Genomic DNA, 7,578 nt, shown 5'->3' on the forward strand with positions numbered 1-7,578 from the left:
CGGGGATCACTTTTAGCCCCTTTTAGTCCATTTTAGCACCCCTTGGAGGGGCTAATGGATTATGGGGGGCTAAAATTTAGCCCCTCCATTTTAGCCCTAGTGTTTAGGAGGAGAGGGCTAAAATGTGGCTAAAATAGGTGGGCTAAACTTTAGCCCCCCTCTCAAACACCCCTTAATTAAAAGCTCAATGGAACTTCAGCTTAATGGTACGTAATTTATTCTGCGTTCGTAGATATAGCTATATCGGATGTGCAGCTTGCATGGGCAGACCGATCACTTAATTGGTAGGTCAACAACCGTTACTGAGCCGCAGACATCCCTATAGCAAAACAGGTATAGAGGATGTCGTTTGCCCAAAATGTTAGCACATGTCGCCGACATCTATCCCAAAATTAAATATAGCGTGTGTCTTACACGTGCTGCAAAAAATGCTGTGGGGTCGTTGGCGCATTATTTGAAAGGACAGGACAGTGAATGATTGTACAACCAAAATATCTGATGATTAGCACCAAAATATGGCCAATAATGAAAAGGGTGAGTTGATCCAAAATATGCATTACATCTGGCTTTTGCAGCTTCAGATCACATGTTATAAACATGTTCTCCAATTGGAATATATAGTTTTCAGCAGAAATACAAAAAGATTTAGACATATCCGTGGTGAAGAAAAGTATGAGGAACTACTAAACAATGCATATTATTGCATCACCTCAGAAATAAAATAGAATACGTGGACACCCACCACTCTATGTGCATACACATGTCCCTGTATGATCATGAAATCATTTTGTACTGAGTCGTGACCGCAAGAGAAATGAATTAATTTATACCGGTCTGGATGGTCAGAGGAAATCGTTCCCAATCATGAACCAACCAATCAATAATTTGTGATAAATGGGTGTAGTTTTTTCATTATTACACAGAGCACAATGTGATGAAGCCACTCCATATCTGTTCCAACGTATAAATAACTTATAAATATTACTACTATTCATGATAAAACTTAAGATGTTGACTTGGGACAAAATTAGAAATACTTACATTTTAAGATAAAGTGGAGTAGTTGCATTCGCTACCTCTTCACACTCCCTATCATTGCCCATCAGATGTGCTGGCTTGTCCTGCGACTATTGCGGGATTACTCAATCAAATCCAGTAATTTCTTATATGATGTGAAGGGATTTGTGGTTTGGCGATGAAAACACTAGTGGGAAACTCACCTTTAGTCCTGGTTGGATAGGCTTATAGATCCCGAAAATCCAACTGGAACTATCTATTCGGGACACTAAAAAAGTTCAAAAAAATAAAAAACAAGTGCCGGCCGCCCGCCAATGGCTCACCCCACCACCACCGCCACCACGCCGCTTGGCCCCGCATCTCGCTGCCCTGCCACCGCCGCCACCACCTGTGCAAACAAAAAATGAATAACCGTGCACCCACCGCTGCCCCGCATCCCACTTACCCACCCCGCAGCCGCCGCCGCCCCGCTGGCCTCCAACATCCGTGACCCTGCCGCAGAGGGAGAGGGAGAGGGAGGGAGAGGTAGAGGGGGAGGGGGAGGGGGAGAGGGAGAGGGAGGGGGTGAGCATACCTGTGCCCCGCATCTCGCCTGCACCCTGCCGCCTCCAGCTGGCCGCCGCTCCCCCGCGCACCACTGCCCTGCACCTCGCCCCGCTGTCGCTCCTCACTGCCAGTGAGGGGCGAGCAGAGGGGGAAGCGGAGGGGCAGCACTATGGGAGTTGGCGGGAGAGGAAGGGGGAGGGGGCGGCAGCGGCGGGAGATGGAGGGGGAGGCGGTAGGAGAGGGAAGGGAGGGGGCGGTGGCGGCGGGAGGGTTGGGGAGGGGGCGGCGGGTAAATAAGAGATGTGTGTGAGAGAAGAGATAAGGGAGAGGAGAGAAGATAAGGTGGAGGGAGAGAGGGGGACCGCGTGGAAAGGGGTGTTTTGTCTCAGTTGGAGCCACCAACTGGGACTCTGTTGGAATTACCAACCGGGACTAACACTACAAGGTTTTGTCACTAGCGCAACGGCACGAAATCGTTGCAATAGGAGTCATTTCGATTTCGTGTCGTGGCGCTAAAAATCATGTCGTCGTATAAACTGGCGTTGCAATATGCTATTACAACGACACAGGCAACCGTCGAATAAGGTGGCGTTATTGCGACGACGTGTGTCGTCACAATAAGTGGATATTACAACGCCCATTGTCGTTGCAATAGTGGCTATTGCAACGGTAAGGGTCGTTGCTATAGAGGCTATTGCAACGACATTGCGCTGTTGCAAACAAGCGATAATGCAACGCAAGAATGTTGTTGCAATACGAGACCTATGCTGTTGCAATATGCTAACAGGCTATCTCAACGAAATTCTAGTCGTGGCTACATGCGTCAACCGTATCCCAACAAAATATGGGTCATCGCTATATGCTCAGTGGATATTACAACGGCAACAAAGTGTCGTAATAGGCGTACAAGGTATCGCAATGATGTACGTGCCCTCGTTATAGACTTCAACCATGTAGCAACGAAATATGTCGTGGTTATACGTTCAATGGATTGCTTGTTGATCGTCGGCTACAACGGAAGATCCAAAACAGAAATTGATGCTACATATATATATATATATAATTAAATCAATCCGTCATTCACAGAAATTGATGCTACATATATATAATTAAATCAATCCGTCATTCACGCACACCATTCATAATAAAATAGAATATTCGACATATGAAAGTAACTCTTGTCCATTCATCCACATCACTCCCAATAATAAAAAATCTATAAAACCTATATTATTCGTACGCATCGGTTCCAGGCATCTGACTCAAACAGTAAGTCATCAGTTGATTCTTCACGACTTCATACTGCACTCAGCTTGAGATGGTGAACCCAGATCATCACCTCTGTTGCATTGCAATGGAGAAGATCATGCACAAATAAGAAACAAAGCAAGCATGTCTTCGTCACAAAAACTTGAAGCTACGAAGATATTAAGCGATGTGACCTGGAACCAAAGTACCAATCCCCAATAGTAAATCGACATCTGTTAACAAAATTTGGAAAATATACGAGTCTCAACCTGCAATTCACAAAAGTGTGTTCCATAGCTACCAGGGAACTAGACTCAAAAAGTTAATATGATTGTCATCCCTTTTTTAATAAAAACTAACTAATCACACAAGTACAAGTAAATACTTGACTTGCTCATCAAAGACTAGATCACTGTAGTGAATTGGACTTGATTTGTCAATGATCACAGAGCATAGCAATAAGTACAGCAGGCATATAAAAACAGAGCAAAATGCATGCAACACCTTTAGTTTCTTCACCAGAGGGATCACCTATCTTAATTCTCCACAACCCTAAATGATGCTCAAGCACACAAGCTAGCAGTACACACATCAGCCAGTACACAAGCTAGTTTCTGGTGATCCAAGAAATATGGCACATAAAGAGTTTGTAAAAGAAGATATTCACCAGATTCCTATCCGGAGGGTGATTGAACCTGCAGCTCATGCCAAATCTACACAATCCAGTCCTGCATCAATACACAGCACCAATAGTTAGCTGATAAGAAAAAACAGAGTACAGGTTCAGCATAATCACAATATATCTAGCTAACACATTAAACTGTGAGAAGAAACTAAGTAAATCTTCAGTTAACCAGCAATAGGAGGTTATGAGATTTATTCCACAATATCCTAACAAGTACATCTTCTTTTAACAAAATCTACATGTTCAATGAGAAGTCATATTACAACTCAGGAGCATTACTGATTTACTACACAAAAATTCAACTCTCTGAATAAGAAACAGCCAAAAATTCAACAGAAATATTTATTGCAAAACAGAAACAAGATATGGGTAGAGAAAGAACGAACTGAACCTCAGATGTTTGATGATAATGCACAAGAACTATGCGCTCTGACTCTCTGAATAAGAAACAGACAGGAATAGTGTCAGCAAGAAAAACTCGCATGCCATTTATATCCAAGTTTGCATCTGAGACATCGATACAATGCAAAAGATTCTCATGTTAAAGTTCTACAGATGGAATTCTCAGAATTAAAAAAAATACTCAAGCATATTTACTCTTACTCACTACCAGTTAACATATACCAGCATTAGTATGACCTTGGCCGCTTTATACCTACATTTTTCTAAGACAATAAGCCATACAAATTTATGCTTTTTGAGAAGTTCATCTTTTTTTTTTTGAAAATATGGAAGTTCAGCTCTAAGTTAAGAAGTAACTGAATAATTACAACACGGTTTTTAACTGTACAGTTAACAGGCTAACAGCATCACTTTCAATATCCAAATGTTTATAATGCATTTCTTATCTCCCGTATGTGAGGAGGGCAAGGGAGGAAATTGATATGCAAATCAAAACCAATTTCTACGTTCAAGATCTTTAACAATATATCATTATTTTCTTCCTAAATATATTAACTGCATCTGTGCACATAATGTCACCATTCTCTCCATTTCATACCATTATCTAAACTGATTGGACTAGAAGTATTCTTAGATAGGAAACTATCAAGCATCTAAAATTAGGCCATCCATAAAAAAAATGAGCATCCTGGCTCTGAATTGTGAGATTACCAGTTTATTATGAACATCGGATAGTAAAAATGAACTAGCATTGCGGAAACAGGCTATGAATACTTTGAGTATCTCAATGCAAAACTGATTAGCATTACAAAAAACAAAGAGCATGCTGGCTCTGAAATCTTTAATTTTGGAGAACCAAAGCAGATGAATGTGGGAGGATTACTATGCAATTTCCGAGTGCTGTATGACAACTACTGGACAAGACACGAGTGATGCATGACAACAACTACTGGACAACTACTCGATGGGAGCAATGGAACGCAAGATGAGCACAATGCGGTTAGTGCTGACCTGCGGGGCAGTCGATGAGGATGAATGCGGGTGGGTTGGGCACGCGTTGTAGCACGTCGGTGACCCAGGTGAGGGTGTTGGATCCGAAGGCGAGGGGCAGCTTGGACCGGGGCTTGCAGAGGCAGAGGAGGTGGAGATCTTGGAGCGCGCGGTGCCGGACAACCGCCTGGTCGAGGCGGCAGTCCCCGGCCAGGACGTCAGCCGCGGTGAGGTGGACACGGTTCTTGAGGTTGAGCAGGAGCTCGAGGTACTCCCAGGCGCCGCCGCCGCCATGCTCCGCCTGCTCCTCTAGACGCAGCAGTCGCTCCTCCTCCTTCCTCCACCGCGCATTAGGGGCAGGGGGGCGGGAGGGGCTGTGCGCAACGGTGGCAGGGGCAGGGGGCGGCGCTAGGCCGGCGTCGGTGGGGGCTAGAGGGAGGGGAGCGAGTCCCGGCGGGAGATGGAGGGAGGGTCGGCGTGGATCTGCGAATGAACGCCTGGGGAGGGAGGCGCGGGGTAGGGTTTGGAGCGAGGGTTGCGGAGAGTGGGGGGGTTGCGGCTGGAACGGGGAGAGTGGAGGAGAGCTAGGGTTTCTGTTGTTTTTATATCATGAAAAAGTGATCACAACCATCGGATCGGCGATAGACGGTCAGAAATAGTTGGGCCATTTGGGCCAAAACAGGCTTGGTTCATTTCTTTTCTGTTTAATGTTTTTGTTTTTTATTTTATTACACTATTGTAAAGTAACACACAAATACAATTATCTTAAATACACCAATATATTTTTAAAATGTAATAGACAACATCCAAGTTGTCATGTAGAAGTTTTATTAATTGTTGAATATAATTACTATTTTTTATCATTTAAATGATTTTCTACGTGCTTATTGAAAGTAACTTGAGGTTGAATTATGTGTTCCTCCAATAAGATTAAAAAATGCAAAAAAATTATATTTAGGAGTGTATGTTAAATTCTAACCCATGCCTTGGAGATATATAAAATAATTCAATTGTCTTCTAGGGACAATTAAAACTTCTATCTCCAAATTACCACATAATAATTATAATAATATCTAAATTTGGTCAAAAAATTCTACAAATTGACATGACAACTTATTTTTGGCTCATAAGTTTACAATAAAAAATATAAATATTTTTGATAAAGTGACACTATACATTGTTCACAAATGGATACATCTCTCACATAGTTTCTACTAACTCAGGTCACACGTAGAGATTTAAGTAGCACTTTACATATTTGAACTCGTATGCACCTCAAATTTTGACAAAACCTTACATTTACCTTATTGTTGAAATGTGTAGATTTACATTGCCGCTTGTTGTGCAAAAAAATATTTTTCTATTTTTTAACTAACGAATTAATACACCCTTATGAAGTAACTTGCAAAATAATTATTTTATATACCCCAAATTAAATTTTTTACATGTAATAGACAACATCTAAATTGTTATATAGGAGTTCCAAGAATTTTCTAGTAGATTTATTATTTTCTATCAATTAAATGAATTTTTACGTGCTTATCGAAAGTAACTCCAAGTTGAACTATGTATACCTCCGATAAGATTAAAAAAATGTACAAAACTTATATTTAGGCGTGTATGTTAAATTCTAACCCATGCCTTGGAGATATATAAAATAATTCAATTGTCTTCTAGGGACAATTAAAACTTCTATCTCCAAATTACCACATAATAATTACAATAATATCTAAATTTGGTCAGAAAATTCTACAAATTGACATGACAACATATTTTGGGTCCATAAGTTTACAATAAAAAATTTAAATAATTTTGATAAAGTGACACTATACATTGTTCACAAATGGATACATCTCTCACATAGTTTCTACTAACTCAAGTCAAACTTAGATATTTAAGTAGCACTTTACATATTCGAACTCGTGCGCACCTGAAATTTGGACACAACCTTACCTTTACCCTATTGTTGAAATGTGTGGATTTACATTGCCACTTGTTGTGCAAAAAAGTAATTTTTCTATTTTTTAACTAACTAATTAATACACCCCTATGAAGTAACTTGCAAGTTTTAATTTGGGACTAAAAAGAGAAGTGTAAATTGTTCATTTGTTCTTCCTCCCTAGCTGCATACATACCTCATATAGTTTCTATCTCTCACATTGTTTCATACAATTTAAGTCTAACTTTGAAGCTTCATACAACTCAAGTCTTGTATTGCTCACACACACCTCAAACTTGGACACAACCTCACATTTACCATCATATTAACATTTTTTGATTTACATTGCCACTTGTTGTGTGAAAAAGTTGTTTTACTATTTTTTAAAATAACTAACTAATACATCAAATAATTATCTTACATATCCAAATACAAACAAATGCCATATCTTTATTTTAGAAAACTTTAAAAAAATCAAATTTGGAGTTCTTATGAAAGAGAAATACCATGTAGATGTTTTAATTTGAGAAGCAAAACTACAAATAAATTTTCTCATTACCACATAACGAAAATGAGGCAATAGCTTAGTGGTGTGTGTAAACTTTGGTTGACTTGGAGACCTAGGTTCAAATCCTGAGTGGAGCACTTATCCATTTTTTTATTTTAGCTCACAGCATTGGTAGAGAACTCGATATTAGTCCCGGTTGGTAGGGTGCAAATCTCCCAAAAATTCATCCGGGATAAACCAATC

At 40.4% G+C, this 7,578-nt stretch overlaps 1 pseudogene; it reads right to left on the reverse strand.

Moving 5' to 3' along the window:
- Window positions 1–7,578, reverse strand: part of LOC105914711 — a 45,448-nt pseudogene that overhangs the window by 15,881 nt on the left and 21,989 nt on the right.

This window comes from Setaria italica, chromosome VII (assembly GCF_000263155.2).
Source record: "Setaria italica strain Yugu1 chromosome VII, Setaria_italica_v2.0, whole genome shotgun sequence".
Taxonomy (NCBI): Eukaryota; Viridiplantae; Streptophyta; class Magnoliopsida; order Poales; family Poaceae; genus Setaria; species Setaria italica.